Source organism: Eutrema salsugineum, unplaced genomic scaffold (assembly GCF_000478725.1).
Source record: "Eutrema salsugineum unplaced genomic scaffold, Eutsalg1_0 scaffold_3, whole genome shotgun sequence".
NCBI classification, from domain to species: domain Eukaryota; kingdom Viridiplantae; phylum Streptophyta; class Magnoliopsida; order Brassicales; family Brassicaceae; genus Eutrema; species Eutrema salsugineum.
This window is the reverse complement of record NW_006256756.1, coordinates 9790791-9803809: the sequence shown is the minus strand read 5'-3', so window position 1 is coordinate 9803809 and position 13019 is coordinate 9790791. Positions and strand designations below refer to the sequence as shown.

Sequence of the window (13019 nt, the reverse complement as noted above, 5' to 3'; positions counted from 1 at the left end):
TTGGTATCCACAAGCTTTTTCAAACAGTGCATCACAAGATATTTTCAAGTCAAGTTCAAGGTTCCCACTTAATTAGAGTTGAGTTCAATTCAAACTTGCTTCTCAGATTCAAATCATTTCAGACTTTGCAAGCATAGAAAAAGATTCACAAGCATATTCAATTCAAGTTCTCAAAGTGATGTACTCCCTAGAAAACCTATCATTACTCCTTGCAAGATGCAACCTATATGCAAATGTAATCTAGACTCAATCCTAAAAAATGAGAATGCAACTACATGATCATTTTTTTTTTTTTTTGTGTAAAATTTTTCAGATTTTTCCATTTTTTTTTTTTTTGGTTTTTATATGCACTTAGATGAGACTACATGAATATGCAACTAAAATGTGACTCAAGACTCAAAGTGTAAAATGAGAAAATAGAAAACATGATTAGTAAAGGATAAAACTCCTCCCCCACACTTAAATAACACAGTCCCTTGTGTTATAAAAGTATGAGAAAGAAGTGAAACAAAAACAAACAGGCAAAATGCAAAAGAAAAAGAAAGTCTACATGCTATTTACAAGGTTTTGAGTGTTACCTAGTGGCTGTTGAAATCAGACCCCAATGAGTATGAGGGGTTCGATGTGTGGCCTGACGGTGTTTCCCAAGAATGGTGGCTGGCTTCATCACTCCCGTCGTCAAGATCTACCCAAGTGGTTCCATATGTGACCAAGGCTGTGCAGTTCATGGAACTCTCCCCAACTTCCTCTCTGTTCCTTGGTGAAACCGGTGCTGGAGCTCCACCTTTGCAAGGGTTTTCAAGCTTCTTGATCCTCTTCTTCATCTCCTTGATGCATTTGGCCATCTTGTGGATGGTTTTGTCTTGGTACTTGCACCATTGTTGGAGAATACCAATCTTCTGTTGAGCTCTGAACCCTGAAGTGCCTGGTTCCTCCCAGTTGTAATCATCAAAGTGATATCTGTTTCCACCAAGACGTTTTTGAGGTGGGGGCAGATCATCATCTTGAGCACCAGCTGCACTTGTGGTAGCATCTTCAGCGGTTGCTTTCTTTCCCTTTGAGGCTTCTTCTCTGCAAGCTTGCTTGTATGTGAGGATTGGTGGATCAGTTTGGACATTGTACAGCTCTTCCTTCAGCAAGAAGAAGTGAATGTTCCTTTTAACTTGGACTGTGGTGATGGAGGGATTGGGTAGGAGAACTTGGGCTGGCTCGCTGATGAGTGTCTTGAAGTTGTAGACTACCTTGGTACCCACTCTTCCTTGGAGGAAGCCAATCCTACACAAATGTGCTTCATTAATCAGATCAATCTTTGCCTTGTTCTCCTTGAATCTATACCCCATGGCTTTCAAGATCTTTGTTACCACCCATCCATGGGTCAGCTTTGCATCTTGCTTTGTAGAACCCCACATGCACTTTTTGTAGAACATCAAAGACCTTGCTAATTGAGATGCAAGGCAAAGTGGGTATTCATACCCTTCATAGGGTTCCCCATCTTCATGTGTTGGCATCAGCGGTCTCAGCCCTACACCAAGAAGCATCAGATCTCCCTTGTGAACTCTTCCAACATCAATCTTGAAGTAAAAGCTGTGAGAGAGAATCTTGTGTACATATCTCAGAACTGGGTTCCTTATCCAAGAGGCCTTTGCTGTTCCAGCTGTGTACTTCCCAGAAGCAATTGATCTCCATAGAAGTTGGATCTCATCTTTTCTGAGATTGACCTGGTTGGAGAGAAGTTCATTTCTAGGTGCTGAAAACCCAAAGATCTTATTCAATTCTCTGAATGACACTGAATACTCCTTCCCTTTCACAGTGAACTCCACATGTCCAAGTCCATCTCCTTGAATGATTCTTGAATCCCTTGGGTAGTAAATGAAAGCTTCAAAGGAGGCTAAGAACTCTTGGGACTCTTGCTCATAAGCGATTTCTCTCATCTCCAAAAGTGACTCAACACCCATGTTCCCAAGCAAAGTCTTGACATCTTCATAGAGGCCAATCTTCTTCAGAAAGTCCAAATCAGGGAATCTCCCTTGCTGGATCTCTATCTGCTGAAACTTAGCCAGATAATCAAGTGTTTCTGGTTCAGTTGTCTTGAACTTCTTTGATCCCTCTTCAATGGTGCCTTGGGAACCACCAGCTGAGCTGCTGGAGTCACTTTCAGTCTGTTCACTCTCAGATACCACAGCCAAGTGTTTCCCCTTTTTCTTGGAACCAGAAGCAACCACCAAAGCTCTTCCTTCAGGCCTTGTCCTTTTTGGCGCTGGATCACACTTTCCTTGCTTTGTGGTATTCTTTGCACCTTGACCTTTGTCTCTTGGCTTTGAAGTTCCTGAGACCAAACCTTTGCCTTTTGATGCAGGGCCCTTCTTCTTGGCCAAAGAGTTGGTTCTTTCAGTCATCTGCCAAGAGATTCTCAAAAAATATTGTTAGTACAAGGATAAACCTCACAAAAGTCTCAAAATTTTGAAAAAAAATTGTTGCAACAATTTTCAAAATTCAAGAACAGGTAATTACCAACAAAGTGCTCTGTTTTCCAAGACTATCTAGCACCCTAGCATTTATAAAAATAATCCCAAGGTCTAAAACAACCTATCAAAATCGATTCCACACCTTAAAGTTCAAAAATCACCATTGAAGAACATGGAAAGAGGTGAATTTTAACAGGATGAAATACCTTGGGATTAAGATGCAACGAGTTCAAAATGCAATCAGGATGATGTTAACAACTCAAAAACGAGCTCAGAGCACTTTGAATCAACAATTTTGGTGGAGAAATGAGAGAGATATGGTGAAAACAATGGAGAGAAATGAGAGAGAGAGTTGCAAACTCGGGTTTGAAGTGAGGAAGAGAGAGTGTGGGGTAGGGTCAAGCCTTTGGACTGGTGGTCAATAGATCTATTTTGACCAGTCAAGGTTTTGACCCATCCTTTTCTCATTGACCGGCCTCCTTTCTCTCTTTTGTGCGTCCGGGAACTGTCGGGATCGAGCCGTGTGACCGCCTCGGTGTAGAACCGGAAATAATTTTGTGCGACCTGGTCATCCTCTGTCTAACCCGCACAACCATCCCGCAGCATTTGGTACTTAGGCATTGTAGCCGTTCCTCTTTTTGCTGCGACTTGGTTTCCTATGCTTCTAGGTCGCACGCCCAAGCCGCAGGGTTTTGTCACTTAGGCTCCTTAGCCGTTATCTTCATGCTGCGACCTAACCTTCCTCTTTCCAGGTCGCACGACCATCTCGGAGTGAATTGCGAATGATCGTGCGACTTAGTCTCCCAGGGTTTTAAGCCGCAGCACCAGGTCGCACAGGTTTGGACTTAGGCGTTTTGGACTCCTCCTGTTTAGTGCGGCCTGGCTTTCCTCTTTCCAGGTCGCACGACCATCTCGGAGTGAATTGCGAATGATCGTGCGACTTAGTCTCCTAGGGTTTTAGGCCGCAGCACCAGGTCGCACAGGTTTGGACTTAGGACCTTCGGCCTTCTTCTTTCTGGTGCGGCTCAGCGTCTACGCTTCTAGGTCGCACGCCCAAGCCGGAGTAAATTCCGAACCTTGCTGCGGCCTGGCTCCCTTTCTTCTGACCCGCACTCCTATCCCGCAGTAAATGGGACTTAAACATTTCGGGCTTCCCCAGGTTTTGTGCGGCCAGGGTTCTTTCACACCAGGTAGCACGCCCAGGCCGGAGTAAATTCCGAGTCTTGCTGCGGCCTGGGCTCTTCTCTTCTGACCCGCACTCCTAGGCCGCAGTAACTGGGACTTAAACGTTTTTCTGGCCTTAAACACTTCTCTCAGCTCTCTCACATGCTTCTTTCCATTCATCACTGAGCTATGTCCTCCAAAGATCACCTAGTACCTGAGACCAACTCACAAAACCCATCAAAAAGTTCTAAAATAAAAGAAAAGAGAAGAAATCAGAAGAACTATGTACAAAGATAAGCTTGGGGTGTCTCCCAAGAGCACTTTGTTTAAAGTCTCTAAGTTTGACTTTGAGAACCTGGTTAACAGGCTGGTGGATCAAGAAGAGGAACTGTTGTAGCTTCCTCTTTCCCTTGTGAAACTAAGTAATGCTTGATTCTCTGTCCATTCACCACAAATTCCTGACCATTCTTTCCTTCCAAGACAATGGCACCATAAGGCCTCACTTCAAGAACTTTGAAAGGTCCAGACCACCTAGACTTAAGCTTTCCTGGAAACAACTTAAGTCTGGAGTTGAAAAGCAAGACCAAATCACCACACTTGAACTCTCTCTTTAAAATCTTTTGGTCATGCAGGACTTTGGTCTTCTCCTTATAGATCTTTGAGCTTTCAAAAGCCTCAAGCCTAATCTCCTCAAGTTCATGGAGTTGCATGATCCTTTTCTCTTGAGCTGTCTTGATATCAAAGTTTAGAAACTTCACAGCCCACATAGCTTTGTACTCCAACTCAACAGGAAGGTGGCAGCTCTTCCCATATAGCAGACTGAATGGTGATGTTCCAATTGGAGTTTTAAAGGCAGTCCTGTAAGCCCATAATGCATCATCTAGCCTTTTGCTCCAATCTCTTCTGCTTGAGCTAACAGTCCTCTCCAGAATGGCCTTGATCTGTCTATTGGATACTTCAACCTGGCCACTAGTTTGAGGATGATATGGAGTAGCTATCTTGTGTTTAACTCCATGCTTTCTCAATAAACCTTCTAGAGTCTTGTTCAAAAAATGGGATCCTCCATCAGAAATGACAACCCTTGGAACTCCAAACCTTGGGAAGATGATGCTCTTAAACAGCTTCACTACAACCTTGGAATCATTGGTAGGGGAAGCAATGGCCTCAACCCATTTGGACACATAGTCCACAGCAACAAGTATGTATTGATTTCCAAAGGATGAAATGAAAGGTCCCATAAAGTCAATCCCCCAACAATCAAAGATCTCCACTTCTAGAATGGGGTTTTGAGGCATCTCACTTCTCTTAGATATGTTCCCATGCCTCTGACAGGCATCACATGCTGAAACCACCAACTGGGCATCTTTGAACATTGTAGGCCACCAAAACCCACTTTGAAGAACCTTTGCCACAGTTTTGAATGCCCCCATGTGACCTCCAAAAGCAGAACCATGACATTCCTGCAACACAGGTTGCATCTCCTCTTCAGTAAGACACCTTCTGTATAGCTGATCCTTGTTCAGAACATAGAGGTAGGGCTCATCCCAATAGTATCTCTGGACATCTCTGAAGAATTTTTTCCTCTTGTAGGCATCTAATTCAGGAGGCTCCACCCCACATGCAAGATAGTTCACTATGTCTGCAAACCAAGGCATCCTCCTTTCTTGAATGCTATCTACTTCCTCAAAATCCAAGTATGAATGGAGCACCATCAGAGACTCTTCAGGCAAAGCATCATCTATGGGAACTTTTTCTTCAATCCTCAGCCTTGAGAGATGGTCTGCAGCCCCATTCTCAATGCCCTTCTTATCAAGCACCTCCATATCAAACTCCTGGAGCAATAAAACCCATCTCAACAGCCTTGGCTTGGCATCTTTCTTGGTCATCAAGTACCTGAGGGCTGCATGATCAGTATACACAATGACCTTTGATCCCACCAGATAGCTTCTGAACTTATCAAAGGCAAAAACTATTGCCAGCATTTCCTTTTCAGTTGTAGCATACTTCTCTTGGGCAGAGTCAAGTGTTCTACTGGCATAGTAGACCACATGCAGCTTCTTGTCTTTCTTTTGTCCAAGTACTGCTCCAACAGCAAAGTCAGAAGCATCTGTCATGACCTCAAAAGGTAGAGACCAGTCTGGTGCCTGAAGTATTGGTGCACTAACCAATGCCTCCTTGATCAACTTGAAGGCTTCCTCACATTCAGCATCAAAGATGAAATCCACTTCCTTACACAACAGTCTTGTTAAGGGCCTGGCAATCCTTGAGAAGTCCTTTATGAATCTTCTATAAAACCCTGCATGACCCAGGAAGCTCCTTATCCCTTTAACTGAAGTGGGGGTTTGCAAATTCACCATCACCTCCACCTTTGCCTTATCAACCTCAATACCCTTTTCAGAGACCTTGTGCCCAAGGACTATTCCTTCTTGCACCATGAAATGACACTTCTCCCAGTTCAGCACCAAGTTGTGCTGCTCACATCTCTCCAACACCTGTGTCAAATTAGAGAGACAATCCGAGAAGGAGGAGCCATAGACACTAAAGTCATCCATGAACACCTCAACTTTCTCTTCAATAATGTCAGAGAAAATGTGCATCATACATCTTTGAAAAGTGGCTGGTGCATTACATAAACCAAAGGGCATTCTCCTATAAGCATAAGTGCCATAAGGACATGTGAATGTTGTTTTCTCTTGATCTCTTGGATCTATGGGAATTTGAAAAAATCCAGAGTACCCATCGAGAAAACAAAAATAAGGATGATTAGCTAACCTTTCAAGCATTTGATCAATGAATGGTAAAGGGAAATGATCTTTTCTAGAAGCAGAATTCAATTTCCTATAGTCAATGCACATGCGATGTCCAGTTATGGTTCTTTGAGCTATGAGTTCATCCTTATCGTTTTTCACCACTGTGATCCCACCTTTCTTGGGCACAACGTGAACAGGAGACACCCATCTTGAGTCAGAGATTGGGTAAATTATCCCTGCCTCAAGAAGCTTTAGTATCTCCTTCTTAACCACTTCCCTAAGGTTGGGGTTAAGTCTACGTTGGTGCTCAATAGAGGACATGGCTTGGTCCTCCAGGTGGATCCTGTGGGTGCATATATCAGGAGAGATTCCTCTAATATCTGCCAAGGAATGCCCTATGGCTCTCCTGAATTTCCTTATTTCACTAAGTAATGCACGTTCCTCATGCTCCAGCAAGTTATCATTTATGATCACGGGAAAAGTAGAGTTTAGGCCTAAGAATGCATACCTGAGCCCTGTTGGTAGAGGCTTGAGCTCAACAGAGGGTGCATCCGCCTCATTCCAGTCCTGGTCCAGGTTGCTTTGGCTGGTGACTGATTCCTTGATAGCAAAGACTTCAGAGCCTCTTTGTTCCAGCTCCAAAAACCTTGTTTCAGGACCCAGCTCTCTTGCATTGTCCAGATACAGCTTATACCCTTCACTTGCTTCAGCCAAGAGCTCATTCTCTCCTTGTTCTTGAGTTAGAGCAGCTTGAAGAGGATCCTCAGTGTTCAATTCCTCAAGCAACTCATCAGCCAACTGGTCCATTGTCTCCACATAGAAACATTGACCTTCAATGGTGGGTTTCTTCATCATCTCATTCACATCAAACTTGAGCCTTTCAGACCCAAGTTGAAGCTCTATTATCCCACCTCTCACATCAATGATGGCTCCTGCAGTTGCTAAGAATGGCCTGCCCAAGATGAGAGGATCTACTGGTTCCTCATCCATTTCCAGCACAACAAAATCTGTTGGAACTTCAAAACCACCTATCTTGACAGGTAGATCTTCCAACATACCTACAGGCAATCTAACTGATCTATCTGCAAGGATAAGAGAAATCCTTGAGGGTTTGAAAACTCTAAAGCCCAACTTCTTAGCTATGGAGAATGGCATCAAGCTGACTGATGCTCCTAAATCACAAAGACATCCAGAGAATAGAAGAGGTCCAATGGCACAAGGGAGTGTGAAGCTCCCTGGATCAGTTAACTTCCTTGGAATGGACTTCTTCTGAATGATAGCACAGCATTCATGACTTAGTACTACCATGCCTTGAAGCTCTTTTGTCTTGTTCAGAATTGCATCCTTCAAGAACTTCCCCATCTTTGGCATCATTAGGAATGCATCAATGAGAGGCATTGTGAGTGGTGTCTCTTTGAGTGCCTTCTCAAATACAGCTCTTGCCTTGTTCACTAGTTGCTTCTTAAATCTCCCTGGAAATGGGAGCTTGGGTTGGTATGGAGGTGGTGGCACATACTTCTTCTCTGGTTCTGGTTCCTTTGCTACCTCTTTACCTTTTTCTGTCCTTGGTTTCTCAGCAACTTGATCATCCTTTAAGGCTGCCTCCCCCTCAGGTTGATCATTGTCCTCAATGATCACTTTGTTGTTCTCAATACCAGGTAATTCCTTGCCACTCCTCAGTGTAATTGCTTTGGCATATTCCTTGGGGTTGGGTTCTGGTTTTCCAGGTAGGTGACCTTGGTTCCTTGAGCTTGATGCCTGGTTTTGCTTCAGTTCCTTGATTTCCTGCTGCATAGTCTGTTGACCCTGAAGTAGTTGTTGCAGAATACCAACCATATCTGTACCCATCTGTGGCTGCTGTTGGACCATTGGTGGCTGAAACTGTTGTTGAACCGGCGCCTGCTGTTGGAACTGTGGTGGACCAAACCCTGGTGGTGCCTTTGGCTGCTGTGAAGTGTAACCAGTGCCCTGAAATGGTTGCTGTTGCTGACCAAAACTCTGATTCTGACCAAATTGATTCTTGGGTTGGAATGACCCTTGAAAGTTGTTCTTGGGAACAAAGTTCTTTGGAGCTTGAGAATTGGGATAGACCTGGTCTTGTGGGTTAGCTACATTGGTGCTCCTGTAAGAGAGGTTTGGATTGGCATTACCATACTGATATCTTTGGAACCTCTGATTCCCAATGTAGTTGAGCTCCTCTTGGGTAAGACTTTCTTCACTTATGTTTTCAAAAATTTGAGAAGGTTCCTCATACTCTCCAACAAAATGCATTGGCTTCTGAGTGGTGAATTTCAGCTTGTCCAATTCACTCCTCAACTCCTTAACTTCTCTGGTGAGCCTCTGTTCTGAGCTTGAACCTTCAGACCTATTTGATCTGTCATAGTCTTCACCATAAGTGTCATTGCTCAATGCTAAGTTCTCTACTAGCTCTAAAGCAGCATGTATCTCTTTACCCAGAAAGTTCCCATTGGAAGCAGTATCCAGGTGGTTTCTAATCTTGGGAAGAGCTCCCCTATACAGTGTGCTGAGAAGAGAAGCCTCACGAAACCCATGGTGTGGGCATTGGTTTGTGTAGCTCCTGAATCTCTCATATGCTTCACCAAAACTTTCATTGCTTTGCTGAGTGAAGCTAGAGATTTGGTTCCTCAGTTTTGCAGTTCTTGAGGTGGAGAAGAACTTAGATAAGAAGGCTTGCTTGCATTGCTCCCAGGTTTGAATGGAGCCTCTTGGAAGATTCTTCTCCCATTGATGAGCTTTATCACCAAGACTGAATGGGAATAGTCTTAGCTTGAAGCTGTCTTCTGAAACTCCATTTATCTTGGTCAGATCACACACCTTATCAAACTGGTCCAAGTGTTCCAAGGGATCTTCCATTGCTAACCCATGGAACTTTGAGTTCTGGACCATATTCAGCAATGATGCTTTCACTTCAAAGTTGTGGTTTTGCACAGGTGGTGCCTGAATACCAGCTCCATACTGATGAGCATTGGCCCTGTCATTCTCCCCAACATAGACTTGGGGTTGCTCATATCTTCTTTGCTGTGGTTGGAAAGGGTGGGGTTGGTGGTGCACCTGGTGTCCTTGCTGAACATTGGCTTGATGCCTTTGTTGATGAGCTTGAGCTTGTCCTTGGTGGACATAAGCTTGTTGATGGTGCACCTGTTCCTGATGAACATTACCCTGATGAAGCCCTTGACCAACTCCATTACCAGCTCTATTACCCTGAGCCTGTTGCTCTTGAACTGGTTGTTCTATATCTACGACGTGAGCTCCTTGTTCTGCCATCTCAGTCTGATCAATTTGTCTACCACGTCTGTCTCTTCTCCTCCTTGGTACCAAAAGGTTGATGTTGTCGTTTAGAGGAAAAGGAGGACCACAGCTTCTTGATCTAGACCTGGTGTTCATACACCTGAAATCACAAACAGAACTTGAAAGGAATCAGTAAAAACAAGAAAGTAAGCACTTGATCTCAAGAACAGATCAGAGCTTAATGCTAAGCAAACCACAATTTGGCAACGGCTCCAATTGATAGACAAGACTTTTTAGGGTCTCAGGGCTATCAATCCCCTTGTCAATGTAGCACAAAGAGGTTTATCAATCCAGATGTGGTGTTAGACACTAAGCTATATGATCAAGTTCTTAATTCAAGCAAACAAGAGTGGGTTTTGATTAATCTAGAGAAAACTATAAACATAAACAGGATTAAAGACTAATGACAATGACAAATGATATGATGTGAATATGATATGATGGAGGCATGAGATTCTAGACATGATAGTTGGTCAGGGTGCTTTGGTGTTAAACTAGAGATGCTGAAGACAATGATGAGACATGATTCAAGTGATTAAGAACTCTAATCTAGGTTAATCCTCTCATGAAGGTATTAACCCCTATACTAATCCATTTTCAAACTAAATTCCCATTTGTGAAACATGAATCAATATGCATTAACAAACAGCTCTTAATGATCATTCAAGCAAATAACAATACATCATCATGCAGAAAAATGTTTAAACCTCTAATACAACTCTTTCAGGAATTTCATCAAACACTTTTGGTGCATGAAATTCCCAGAATCTAGATCTCAAGTGATTATCAAGGATCTAGCATAGAGAACAGTTGTTTAGAGAGATGAATCAATGAATCTAGCCCTAAGCACTCCTAATCTAACACTTTAGCACCCTAACCTGCACATCTAGAACCTCATTAAGGTGACTACTCACTAGTCATACTAATCTCTCTTAAACCTTTGCAAGTTGAGAAGATTAGCATGATTAATGATGAGAAATGGAGATGGAGATGATAGATTCAAAAGAAAACAGTTTTAAACACCCAGATCTCCTTAAACTCTCTTGATTAAACACTCAAATATAGATATTTCTCTTCTTAATGGAGTCTTTTTCACCAAAGAGGCAAGAGACAAAGGGAATAAAACTTAGTTCTCCCCAAAAAAACCCTAAAAAGTATTTATACTTTCTTAAAAACGAACCGGGTCAGCCCGGAACAAACCGGGTCCTGACCCGGCTTTAGTGGATAAAGTGAGAATTACTGCGGGTCAGTCCAGTATGTCCCAGGTCGCACACCTAAGTCGCAGCAGATGAAGACTTGTCTTGTGGAGCCTGAATCGCCTTGCCTTAGCCGCACGCCTAAGTAGGAGTGTTTTGCGAGTGTTGCTGCGGCTTGGTCTCCTTCCTCTCCAACTCGCAGGGCTAAGGCGGTTTCTGGGGAATGTACAAACTGTGCGGGTTAGTCTCTATTGCAACTAGGTCGCAGGCTCAAGTCGGAGTGATTTGCGAGTGATCGTGCGGCATAGTTCCAGGCGCGGCTAACTCGCATGCCTAAGTCGCAGGATTGTGGACTTAGCATTTCTCTTGCTCTTGAGCTTCAGACCTCTTCCAGTGATAGTTTACCCGCACATATCAACTCGCAGCATCAGCATTCAGGCGTTCATCTTCAGGCCTGCGGGCTAACCAAGTCGCAAGACCGTCTCGCAGCATCCAGAGCAGCTTAGACCACTTCGCATTCCGGAGAGTGTAACTCCTATGAGGCTTGTCCGAATTGAATGATTTCAGTTGCAGAAGACAGAGGACTCATTTATCTCCAACTTTGGTGAAGGAAGCTTCGGTGCTTGGGAATTGCAGAAGACAGAGGACTCATTTATCTCCAACTTTGGTGAAGGAAGCTTCGGTGCTTGGGAAGTGTAAGGCTTCCTGGAGACCGTATCTTTCTGCTCATAGATCCGAATTGAATGATCTTGGACGTTCTGGAAAGAAGACTCAAATGTCTCTGGTTCTCATGAAGGACCCAGAAACTAAATCGGCCTGGACGTGCACCGTCCTTCGCATCCTTTAGGACTGATCTGCTCGGTCCGGAATACCTGCGAGACTGGGGTTCCTTCCGACAAGCTTATCTCTCTGCTCACGCGTCCGAATTCCACGATTCCACTTGCTACGAGACCGTGATGCAATGCTCTCCAACTTCTATGAAGCACCCGCCGTCTGAATCGGACCGGAAGGCTCCCCGGACAGGCGATTTCTGAGACACGTTCATACCCAGAGATTTTGGCCGATACACTTCACTCGCGGTACGTGTTTTGGTCGACAAAGTTCACCCGCGGTACGTGAAAATGGTCGACAAAACCTTCCTGGCCAGCGAGAATGGCCGATAACCTCCATAAACCCAAGTTTTCCACTTTTTCAAGCTTTGCTCACCATTCCACCTCCTGGATTCGTCTTTTCAGCTCCATATTCACCTGATAGACACTCAAAACATGCAAAGACTCATTGGGACCTAATGCATTCTCCTAAGTCCTAAAACAAACCCTAAGGACCTAAAATGCATGAAATAAAACATGATTTGGAATGATTTATGCAACCTAAATGATGCAAATTATGAACATATCAAGGCCCAAGTCGCACAGCTATAGAAGCAGCCTTGTGTGCCATAAATGCCTCAGCCTCAACCGCATGCCTATCTAGGTGTAATTTGCGAACGTTTGTGCTGCTCAGGCTTCCTTCTCTTCAACTCGCACAACCAGGACGCATTATGGAGATGATATGTGTGCGAGATGGTCACTTCCCTGCCCAAGTCGCATGCCCAAGTCGGTGTAATTTGTGAACACATGTGCTACATGGTTCCACTTCATGTCCAACTCGCAGGTCTATCTCGCACAGCATTGTGGACTTACTCAAATTTGATTCTGGAAGTCTCTACCTTGCTCAGAGTCTCCTTACACTCATCTCTAAAGTCTCAACTTGTTTCCAGAGCGTTGAACATTCATGGGTGCGAGTTAATCAAGGCTCAGGTTCTAAGAATTTACTAGGATCAATTTTAAAAGCTTTGTTTTGCATGATTTGAATCGATCATATCCCGTAATCATCCTTTATGTTCAACATTGATTTATTCACTTCTAGTTTAGTTTTATTTTCCTTCTTAACATACATATATAGAAATCGTGACAACCTATCCAAAATCCTGTTTATCGTCTTAGTCTTTGTTTACTAGTTCTGGTTTTAAAGCTCTGCAGGTAAAGCGTGCATTCCCTGTGGATCAATACCCTAAGCACTACAATGCACTGTTGTGCACTTGCAGATAACTAGGGTTATAAATTTAAAACATGAAGCCGCAAAGTAAATCCTAG

The 13019-nt window shown here is 43.7% G+C and overlaps 1 non-coding gene and 1 pseudogene across 1 annotated transcript; one reads left to right on the top strand and one right to left on the bottom strand.

Moving 5' to 3' along the window:
* The window catches only part of LOC18014479, a 73930-nt pseudogene that overhangs the window by 47131 nt on the left and 13780 nt on the right, over positions 1-13019 (bottom strand).
* On the top strand, positions 8925-9031 carry LOC112085543. The gene has a single exon (XR_002898846.1). It is a non-coding gene; the product is annotated as a small nucleolar RNA R71 (small nucleolar RNA).